At 34.9% G+C, this 11,878-nt stretch overlaps 1 long non-coding RNA gene and 1 pseudogene across 1 annotated transcript; one reads left to right on the forward strand and one right to left on the reverse strand.

Annotated features, from left to right (window-relative positions):
* Positions 1-1,489: 1,489 nt before the first annotated feature.
* Positions 1,490-3,835, reverse strand: LOC106340084 (annotated as a pseudogene).
* Positions 3,836-6,188: 2,353 nt separating this feature from the next.
* On the forward strand, positions 6,189-10,564 carry LOC106341181. The gene is made up of 3 exons (XR_001269577.1): positions 6,189-6,654; positions 6,741-6,943; positions 10,234-10,564. It is a non-coding gene; the product is annotated as an uncharacterized LOC106341181 (long non-coding RNA).
* The last annotated feature ends 1,314 nt before the right edge of the window (positions 10,565-11,878 follow it).

Here is an 11,878-nt window from a genome sequence, read left to right on the forward strand (position 1 = left end):
CGTCTGGACGACTTATTTGCAAGTCGTCTAAACAGACGACTTGCGAGAGGTAGAAACGTAAAAAAAATTCCGTTTTTTTGTTTGGTCACAAGGGGATAGTTGTAATTTCAATAGCCTTTTAGGTTACTTTTGCCTTTGACCCAAGTTGGGATATTGTTTTGGGTTTGACTCCAAGTTTTGAGTCACACTTGGCAATTCTCCCTAAAAAATATGACAGCTTTAGGGGTTTCTCAATTCACAAAGTTCCATTTCGTTAAGGGTTTATCTAATTCACTTCTCTCTTTTAGAAAGCTTTCTCTTTATATCTTACATTGCTGGTTGTTGCTACTGCTACCTTGAGTTTTTAAGGGTTTCTGATTATCACCTTAACTTTAGAAACCAGAAGTATTTTCCTTAACTTTTATTCATAAGTTTAGTCATTTCTTGTGTTTCAAGTTAGTTAATAAGAAGAGGGCTTGGTCTTCCTTGAGATAAGGAACCACCTCTTCCACTTTCCCATTTCCAGTTTGTAGGAGTTGAGCTCCATTTCCATTGTTGTTTATCTCTATTTAATCAATGAAAAAGACAAAAAGAGGTAGTCTTATCTACCCAAAAATACTCGTGTATTGTTTACAACAAAACTTTTGCTTTGAGGAGGGACCAAGGTAACAGTTTCTGATTATCACCAATGGCTTTTGATATTTCTCTTTGACTGACTTAGCTGAAGAGCTCATGGAGAAAAGAAAGATTCATGTGTTCTGTTATTGGAACGGATGTATTAAAGATGGCGCTGATGGTCCAATCTACCAAGATGGATCATCAATTCCCAGAGTGATCAGAGTTGATACCCACATTCTTGAATGATCTTCATCGAGTCACTGGGTTTGATAAGGCTAAGTTTCAGATTGATTTGATTGGAAGATACCCTTCCATTGTTCAACAAATCTCTTGTCAAGTATATGCATGCGTTTGCCCATTGTGGATGGTTCTAGTCTTGAGACCATGCTTGAGGTTCCAAGCTACCACCCTTCTATCACCAATGTTGAAGTTTATGCAAACAATGATAATCGTGCTTTCAAATGGGTGTATGAAGCTTTGTTAGATGACACAGAGTCAGTGGCTTACCAAAATGCAAAGACTTGAAGCAGAGGTGAAAGGCACTAACAAGAAAGTGTTTGAGCAGATGGAAACGAAGGTGAAGGTCGAAGCTCATATATCTAGTTCTTCTTATTTGTAATAAGAGGGTCGCCTTCTCTCTCTCTTTTATAGTGAAGGTTTCTTTGCTCTTTGTCATTTGTTATGTGTATGTTTGGAATCTTCATGTTCTTGAAAAACATCAGAAAAAGACCATCTGGACAAGACTAAGTCACTGAAAGCATAAGCTATCAGTGTGAATTCAATCAAACAAGATTATCAACCAAACAAACAGCAAACACCACCATCCGAGATGGCCAATTTATGATCTCAACTTTGAATTCAGTAAAAGTTCAGTTCACTTGACTAACTCTGTATTTCAATCCAAAAAGAAACTGTAACCAAATCCACAACAAGAACATGTTAAAGAGACACTTTGCTCTGCCTCCTCTAGTTTCCTATCATACTCTCTCAGGGAAAAAACTGTACTTTACCGTTGACTCTATAGTATCTCTGTATCCCAATCCAAAAAGAATCTCTTAAGCAAATCTACAACAAATTTGTATTAACATGTTCAGAAACACCTTGTCTGCCGCATCTGGTTTCCTATCATACTCCCAGAGAAAAAAAAAACTGTTCTGTCACCGAAGACTATATTGATGCTTTGCCTCAGAAACATTGTACCTGCATAAGAAAAACCAAACGCACCTCATAAAAACCAAACGCCTAAGAAAATATTGTTATTGAAACCAAACGCATAAGAAAATATTGTCATTGAAACCAAACACACCTCATAAAAACCTAACGCACTTTAAGAAAATACCTAATAAAAACCAAACGCACCTCATGGCAAGGGAACCAGACTCTCTGTATACAGGCAACTCCTTGTATGCCTATCAAATCGATATTGTGCTATTTGGGTATCTTCAAAGCCGCCCTGGCCTATCTGTCTGATTTTGATCTTAGCAAAACTTCTATCAACCGTTACTTCTTCACAAAACACCTTGACCATTTTTTCCATGATGAGAAAGGTTGGATTCTGAGGTATAAGCTGATGTCCTGTAAAAACAAGAAACCTCTCCCAATTCACAACATCTCCAACCTGAGTAATCCAAAGCTCGGTTTTGTCTGCTATCTGACACAAAATAGACAGCTTTTGGTGTTCCAATGGCGACAGAGCCAGTGTTTTTTCACCAGAGAGAGCAAGTGCTTGTGGGAGAGTTATGGCTCTAAAACATTCGGCAGTGAAGTCTAAACTCTGCACAAAATATTTACCCTCCTCTGTCGCAGCAACCCAATATGAGCTAGTTTCAACGGACACCGCTCCAAAGTTGCTGTTGCCATGTGTAATCCAGTCATCTATTATCTCAACAGTCTTCCAGCGATGTGATTCAAGATCATATAACTCAGCTTCTGCTTCAAAATCATCCTGATCATATCTTCCATGTGTGAACCTCAATACTTTGTAGGATTTCTTGCTATCTCTCCCTAGGCAGTAGAAATCATACAAGGAGAGCCCAATTCTAGGTATCCAGGCGCATGCACCTTGAGAGCGAGAGTTTTGGTTGAAGGCTCATAGCAAGATGTGCTCAACAGAACCAGGCCATCACAGTGTGAGATGCTTCCAATTTCTTCTCCAAAGTCTTGGATCCTTGAATATGTCAGAGATTCTAGATCAAGCTGCCAAACTTGAGAGCCCCTTATGTGAAGAAACAGCCGCCTCTGACTAACTTCTAAGTGTTTGTAGATAAACCTTGGTAGGGTAGAGAGACTTCTCCAGTCTTTGCAAGTCAATTTGAAGCGAAAAATTGACTTCACTGGAAGGCGTTGAAGAATCAATTCAATAAGATCCTGAGGAATATTCTTTTCTGACACAACCGACTCTTCATTTCCAATCAAATCACTGGAGCTGTCTTTGAGCATATCTCCGTTTGCCTTAAGATCATCAGCAGCTTGAGACTCTGAAGTAACCATTTTGCGTGAATTCTCATCAGGCTTTGGTGGACTCAAGATATCTCCGGTTTCCAGAACAATCTTACCAACCATTTTCTTTTGCCAGTTATACAAAAAAAAAAAAAAACCAAGACTGAAGCAAGAGCTTAATCAAAGACTACAAAACAACTCATTTCTTGACAATTATACAAACTCATGACCACAACCATTTTCTTTTGCCAATTATACAAAGAAAGCCAAGACTGAAGAAAGACTTAAATGTCCTTTAGAGAAAGATCTAATCACGAAGGCGAAAGGACTACAAACAACTATTTCTTACCAATTATACAAACCTCATTATCAATATAACACAAGAAAAGCAAGACGTGACCTTTCATGGAGATCTTTCTTTAAGGGATACATACCTCGACGGAAAATCAAGAATCAACAAGAATCGCGCCGCGCCGTGGAAGTGGAAGTGGATGTAGACGTGAATCTGATTTGAAACGAACTGATTAGATACAATCAAGAAAACGACTTTCATGGCGATCGTTCGCAAAACGGGATAATTCGTACATACCTGCGCCGAGAAATTGAACTTGAAACGGAGGGCGAAGGAGAGTGGCGAGGAGAAAATCGCCGGGGAAAATGAAGAAACCAGGAACTCGAATTAACCGTTGAAGGTGGAGTAGAGAAAAGTGAAGTTTCCGGCTTTCTTCGCTTAACGATCAAGAGAACCAATTTAGAGGCAAAGAGCTATATAAGGGATGTGAATGTTGCATGTAGCGAAAAGAAATTAAGAGTATAACTGTAATTATTTTATTTTAATAAATGGTCATCATCTTCTTGATATTAAAATGTGTTGAGAGTTTTTTTTTTTTATGGGATTTTCTCAAGTGTTTTCGTGTTATTTAATAATTATTTATAATTTTAGTAGTTGAAAGAAAAACTACATGATTTAAATGGTCAAATTCTCAACTAACAGTAACATCATTTATTAATCATCTTATCTTTTGGAACTCAGAAAATAACTTTTTGTCCATAATCATCCTGGTTTAAGATTAGAAAATATATATATACTTTGTCAACTTTTCATTGAAATGTTAAAAACAACTTTTTTTTTTTTTTTTGTCAACTTTATTAGTGGGCCGCAACGGGCCGGTCCAGTTGGCCCATCAGCCCCACTGCAGGAGGCGCATCAGCCCCACTGCAGGAGGCGCGGATCGAACCCGAGATGCCTGGAAGATTGATGCCTGAGACATTTTTGTATAAAATAGAGTAGCATGTTTTAGTCATAAATTAACGATGGTCATCTTGTTGACCAACGTAATACTGTGTCTAATGATTTGCTTATTTGCTCCTTTTTTTTTCAGTATGTAGAGTACAGTAAAAAAGAAGGTACAATAATACTCCTTTTCTATATATGTATGGATCTAAAGAAGGTGAGGTGCACTTGCTTCCAAGAATTTTATAACATTTATACATGGTTAAAGTTAATTTCGGATTATTGAAGAGAATGCATTCCTTTTATTTGCACCCGAAAAAATAAAGAATTCGATGCCTGAAGGCCCTGAACTTTGAAAAATGAGAAATTGCATTGTAAATGGCAACAAAAAAAAACTATTTCTAATACCGTATTTTTTTTTATAATTAGGCTATATTTAAAAACAATTCTAATATCTTATTAATATTTTTATACAAACACTATTTGTTACTTTCTTAAATAATTCCTTTATTGATTATAATCAAAATCACTCATAAAAAAATAATATCTGATTAGCCCTTCATAACAAACGTGGTCAATAATAAGAGGTGATGTCAAAAAATATATTTTTTGTCAATATAGTTTTTCTGTATCATTTACCTTTTTAAGAATTTTTTTATGAATCAATGAAATATCAAACTATCATAAAAAAAAAGCCACACAAAATCACACAATATTTTACTGGTACGATGGTCTTAGAAAAATAATTTAAGATTTTGTATTTTTTTACACAAACAGGATATATTTGAAAGTTCTAAATTTATCAAATGAAATGCTTATAGTCATCTAAGTACCTATGGAAATTTGAAATTTCCCACCATTCAATTTGAAATTTCCCACCATTCTTTCTGTATATTAAATGGTGATATTTAAGTTTGAATTTAATTTTACTAAAATTTCAAGAATGAACACGGCCCTAGTTAAAAAAAAAAGAATAAATATTACCTAAATAAAAAAACAGTTTGCTCGTCAAAGTAAAAATCTATTTGCAATTCTATAAAATAAATTAGGTGTAGGCGTTCGGGTACCCGTTCGGATTTGGGCCGGGTATTTTGGACTTTCGGGTATTTCGGTATAGAGGTGTAGAACCCGTTCGGGTATTTCTATACTTCGGGTCGGGTTTGAGTATTTTTAGTTCGAATTCGGTTATTTCTGATCGGATTCTGATATTTAGATTTTGAAAAAATAATTATTTTTTTTATTTCTCAAATTTCTTGTATTTAAAAATATAGCTTTCACTTAACTAATTTTTTATTTTTAATAGATTGAATGGTTAATAAATTTGAACATCACAACATTTTGAAACTAAAAAGACATTAATTTGGTTATTGTTTTTAAATTTTGGATGTAACTTTTTTTAATTATTGAAATAAAAAGTTTGACATGCATTTTAAGTGAGTAGCAAATCATTTTTTCTGTAATTGTATGTATATCATATGAACTTAAAGTATTTGTAGTATCAATATAAATATCTTATATAAAATAAGAGATGTAAACTAGAAATATAAAGTTAATTATACATATGTTCGGTTATCTTCGGATATCCATTCGGGTTCGGATATTATCCGTTCGGGTTCGGATATCCAGTCTCTTCAATTCAATACCCGTTTGGATATTTTGCTACTTCGGTTCGGATTTTGGTTCGGGTTTTTTGGATCGGGTTTGAGTGCGGCTTCAGATATCGGGTAAAATGCCCACCCCTAAAGTAATCGATGAAATCTTACAATACTAAAATATCCTCAGCATCAAAGGTGTACACGTCAGATTAAATAATCCACCAATCAAAATTGAATTACCATATCAATTTTATATGACAATACTAATCAAGATATTTGCGCTTCTCCGGAAACGATTAATGATAAAGACCTTTGCCCTTTTTCTTCCAAAACGAACAACTTCCAGGCTTATAACTCTTATTTTTGCTTTGGCACTTTCCAAACTTTTTTTTTCGTCTTTCCTCTCCATAAATTTTGTTCCAGATTTCTAATTATAACATTGATTCTTATTAAACAACCTTGAAATCACCTCCTTTGGTGAAAAAAGAAAGAATTGATGGTTAATGAGTCTCACAGAGTAATCGTTGCTTTATGTTTCTCCAGATTTTTCTTGCTGATGAATGATGGTCGTGTAATTCATATTCATGTCCTCGTAATCAGCTTTGCATCCAGAAGAAGCTCTTTCTTCGAATGAGCTGAGAGCAACCGATGCATATATATTTTGAGGATTTCCCCAAATCTTATTTATCTTCTACCCGTTGGTAGAGTGGGAGAATCTCATGTTTGTTATCTGAATTAGGAGACCAAAGCAGAGGAAGAACTTGAACGGAAGAAAAGAAGGATGTCAAGGTTTGGTTTGGTTTGATTTTTTTTGGTTCTCTTCAAATGGTAAGAATCAATGTAGTTATGATGAGCCCAAAGTTGTTCTGATCCAGGTTTTTCAGGAGGTTAAAGAGGAAGATCTTGAGGATTTTTTATCAGACATGCGTATTTGGATCCATGGAAAAGCAGCGTGCAGGTGGAACCGCTTCTTCCGTTTTCACTTGCCATGAAAGATGCTGACGTAACATCAGACCCTAAAGAGCTTTTATTGGTTGCAGTGGTTGAAGATCTAGAGGATGAGGATCATACCTCTCAGGTAGGATCCTTACAAACACCCTTACGTCCCTTTTGATCTTGACCTGTAAACTTTTTTTTTGCGGCAGATAATATGTTTTTGCCTTAGTATGTGAATAACAACTTTCCAACCCATTTTTTCCCTTATTATTCATACTAGGGACATTGCCTCCGCGCAAGCGCGGGGTTGTGGATATATTTCTTGTTTCATTTCAATATTTATTAGGGTTATTGTAGCCGTGAATTTTGCGTTTTGGGTTGATCATTTTTTTTTCAAGTTTTTTATTGTTATAGGGCTAAAGTTGTGATGATGAACTGTGTATGCACTGTTCTCCACTCATGAAAGACTAAATTATGTTAGTAATGTAATTGATATGGTTCGTGATGTTGCTTGCTGTGTCACTTAGACTTATTGTTTGTTTGTCTTTTTAATTTGTTGCTTGCACTGTTGAGATTACATAAATTATATTAAGGTTGTTGAGAGTACATTTTGTTTCTATATATTTTTTCTCCAGTTTAGTTATGTAGTGTGTATTAAGTAATAATTTTTTTATTCTTATTATGCTGGTTATATATATTTTTTTTATTTTTAAACTTATTGCTTTTACCGGACCTTTAAAAAACAAATACATGAAGACTTGTAGAAATAACTATAAAATGAGTGACAATTAGTATTTGAGCCTTAATGAGTTTTAAACGAATATATGTATTAAGAAGACAATAACATTGGCCTGTTGACATTGAGCATGTAAGCTATTTTCATAAGACAAGAGGAGTGAGCAGGTGGAGATGTTGTTGCCGCCATTGTGTCTGTTGGGATTGTCTCTTGTATCTCCTAGTGTGGTTGTGTTTGTTTCTCTTTTATTTGATGGGTAATATGTAAACAAAAATTATTGTTAGTTGTATTTATCAGATTTTGTAACTTACTCTGCTTTTTTGTTTAGGTAATTTCACTTATCTTGGTTGTCGTCTTCATCTTCTTCGTAAGCATCTGTGAAAGTAAGTTTGTAAATTGTTAAATAGTTGGTCGTGTAGTTTGTATTTGTTTAGCTGACTCAATGTATGTGTCGTTGAGTTTTAGTTGAGTTGATTGGTTTGGTATATTTGTTTTGAAGTTCATTTGTAAGATTAGACAAAAAGAGAGGTGATCATTAATGATTCGTCTGTTTGGGATTCTAGTTTTTGGTGTTTTGATTGTTTGGGTTATTGTGGTTTCTTTTAAGCTTTAAAATAAAGATTTGTGTAAAACTAGATTGATAAGTAAGGGAGATGACTAGACGACCACAAATCTTGGATATGAAATATTTTTGATTATTGATGTTAGCACAATATAGACAGTAATATAAAGATAATTATCTGTTGATTGTTTTTTACGGATCAATGAGGAGACAGATAACGACTCGAGTTGTTTCTTTGGTGAGGTCAGACCCCTGGATAGAACGGATTTTCCTAACCACATCTTCGAGTTTAAATATCAGTTATGATATCGAAACATAATATAAACCCATATACAATATGATAATATACCTGGGAGTTCTAGGTTTGTGTTCGCAATCACTTGGAGATTATCGAACAGTCTAATCTTGACTGGAGATTGATCTCAAGAGCACCTGTGATGACTTTATCAATAATGGTTAGTGAGATGAAACGAATGAGGAATGGATGATCAGTTATCTTGTACTTGCTTGAGCACCTAGCAACCTCAAAACAATCGACTTTTACAATGGAACCTGCTTTCAAAGATGGCATGTAATGATTAGCACGTCCGACGGGAGTAAACCCATGAATCACGGAATCTGCAAATAGTATTATCCAACAAAGAATCAGGAAATAAATTAAAAAAATTATGTTAAATAAGTGTGATAGATCGAAGATTAACTTACCTTCTCATCAAGAAAGAGAACTGTGATTCCCACAAACTCCATCTCTTTCTTGAAGTTCAGGGAATCCCATAAGCGAGGAAGTCAGAGGCTATGCTCTGACTACTACGACCAAGACGGAGACACTCGAAGGTTGAGTGACAGACGCCGGGACGCCGGTTTGACGAACTGGAGAGGCAGAGAGAAACATTTTCTAGAAGATGGTTAAATTCCCTGTTTGGAACTACGCTAGGCGCTAGTCGGACGGTAACCCCGGGCCTAGCGAGTTACCGAAAAATTGGGGAGTACTCAGGGATTACGCGGGGCCTAGTTTTGAATACAATTTAATATATTTATAATATATTTAGCTAATTTAAAACATGATGATACAAGTTTTAGACATAATTATATAATTTTAAACAGTCTCTTTTTGATTCGTAAATGGTGGGTTTGCTAATTATAATTATTTAGTAATGAATAATTACACAAAATCTGTCAATAATGAGTAAAAAATAATTAACCGTGTTTTAACTTACAAGGACGAAAAAAAACTTAGGCGGTCAACGCGGGAATAGGCGGGAATTAGGCCGTCAACGCAGAAATTAGGCGGTCTTACGCGGGTCAACGCGGGTCAACGCCTGGCTACACCAATTTTGGCATAATCGCTCCGGTCAACCTCTGAACAGCTCTTCGGCGGCCGCGTTTTCGAACATAGGTCAAATCTAAGAGGAATCAATGAGTTTTGTGGAGATGCAAATTGGGTTCATCAAAGATGATAATCATATATATAGGGTTTACATAGGGGCTGCAATTCAGGAACATTTATGATCAAGCGATTTAAGATGTGGACATGAAGAGTTCACCTGTTAAAAAATAGATTATGATCAGACATACAGCGCAACTCTGTAACTCAGACTTGTTTGAGACAATGATGAAAGGAAACTCAAACTCATGTTAAACGACAACAATTTACAATATGGGAAAACTATAATTGTTGCAAACTTGATTTTGTTTCATATAACGTGATGAATCCCATTTAAAAATGAAACTCATAACACACTTGTAGACCCGACCCTCAGAGGAACCCGAAGAAGCAAGGGTCTCCGACCTTCATAAATATATAATAGGTTCAGCCTTCAATGTACAAAGTATCATTTAGCTTAGTGGTATAAATGTTGGTGTTTATATTTCAATAACTCGGATTCGAGTCATGGACTTGACATTTTTCACACTTTTTAAAAGTGGGGCCCACAAAACACTGACGTGGCACGCTGAGAAGTGAGCAAAAACTCAACTATTATAATATAGATTTCTGACCAAAAGATAAAGTTGTGACATGGAACCTGCCATTGTCGAAGTGAAACATCTTATATGGTCGAGTCTACAACATAAGCTTACATGGACGATTTCAATCTGAAAATTCTGAGATGTGTTAGTGATTTTGTTTATGTAGATATACAAGAACATTAGAGAGAAGTAGGGAGTTAGTTACACGGAGGCTGAGATAATTACTAGATGCAAAAAGCCTATCATAAACCAAGGGGTAGATCTCACCTCAGGTATCGCTCCCTGATCTTCACTATACGAAACCTGATGCATACCGGAAGGAATCGAATGAGAGGACAACAAGGTGAAGCGGTGGATCAGATGAGAGGTATGTTTCGTATAGCCATTGACAGAGTGGGTCTGATCAGAAGTCAAAACCAGTAGCCGGAATGTTTTGCATTATCCTTGATTTACTTAATTGCTTACATCATCATTGAATGAAAATTAGAAGTTACAGCTACCTGCATTTCTCTTCTACATTTTAAGTTTGTAGTTTTTCTTAACGTTCAAGCCAAATTGGAAGAGTAGACCTGGACGTTTGATAATTTTTTAGTAGAATCTCAGTTGTGTCTCTTTAGTTTGAGGGTTAGATTCAGTAGCATCTATGTGCCATATTTTTGTTCTAATTGGTGAAATTGAAGTTCTTGGTGGAAAATATGAAGAAGCAGATTATGGATGAGTCTGAGAATTTGTGTTTCAAGAAGTCACTGAGACCTCATCCCTCACAGCTTCCGCCATCTCTGGGATACTGATCAAAAAGATCGAGGGAGACGGCATAACCAATACACAGATCAAGAAGTTCTGGAGGCAGACCCACATCATTGAAGAGGAGCATCTCTTTGCTGCTCTCTTCTGCTGTTAAGGTTGCAGCACATGTTAGAGCCTGTAATCTCTTTTTATATCCTTTTGGTTTTGACTGTTCTTGTGAGGGATTTTAGATCATTGAACAGGAAAATCAATATTTTTGAAGGGAATTTTGATAATCTCATGCTTCTAACTTTGAGAGAGACTATTTAGATCAAACTGATTATGAAGCCCGATAACAATATCTATAGGTTTGGAGATTCAAATTCTTATGTACAGTTACAATAATATGATTTCAATTTTCAAGTCTCTAATCTGATACTTTGTTTCTGATTAATATATTCCTTGAAAGTCTATTAGAACATTGAGAAGTATGCAGAAGCACTGATTTCTCGATTCGTAACAAAAAAGTCAGATAGAGAACTAAATTTTGGTAGCTCTAAATTAAGCAACCAAAATATTTTCAAGTAAGTGTGTTTTAGGTAGTAACAGTAAGTTTATATATTATTTCAATTCCTTTTTAAGATTTGCATTTTTGACAAAAACCACTCAAAAATATAATTTTCTAAAGTCTTAATAACAAAGTCTTATTTAAAGATGAAACCATTTAAATAATTTAAAATATCAATTCAAGAAATTTTGCAATATAGACAAAACAATAACACAACAAATTTTGAAACATTTTGTGAGCCTAACAATTTCTTTTCATGAGAATCCAACAAAACAAGATAAAAATATAATTAAATAATTACAAAGATTTAGTTAGCTTTTTATTAATTTTTGCGGACTATTTCATATATATTTGGATATTAATACACATCAAATTTTGAATTCTAATGTTTTGTAAATTATTTATGGTCATGTATTGTATAGTAGCAGTATATATAGATAATATATCACAAAAAGATAATATAACAACATATTTTTTTTTTCAAACGAAGATTATTTGAAAGCTTTTTAGTCTATCC

The sequence above is a fragment of the Brassica oleracea genome, chromosome C4, assembly GCF_000695525.1.
Source record: "Brassica oleracea var. oleracea cultivar TO1000 chromosome C4, BOL, whole genome shotgun sequence".
Taxonomy (NCBI): Eukaryota; Viridiplantae; Streptophyta; class Magnoliopsida; order Brassicales; family Brassicaceae; genus Brassica; species Brassica oleracea.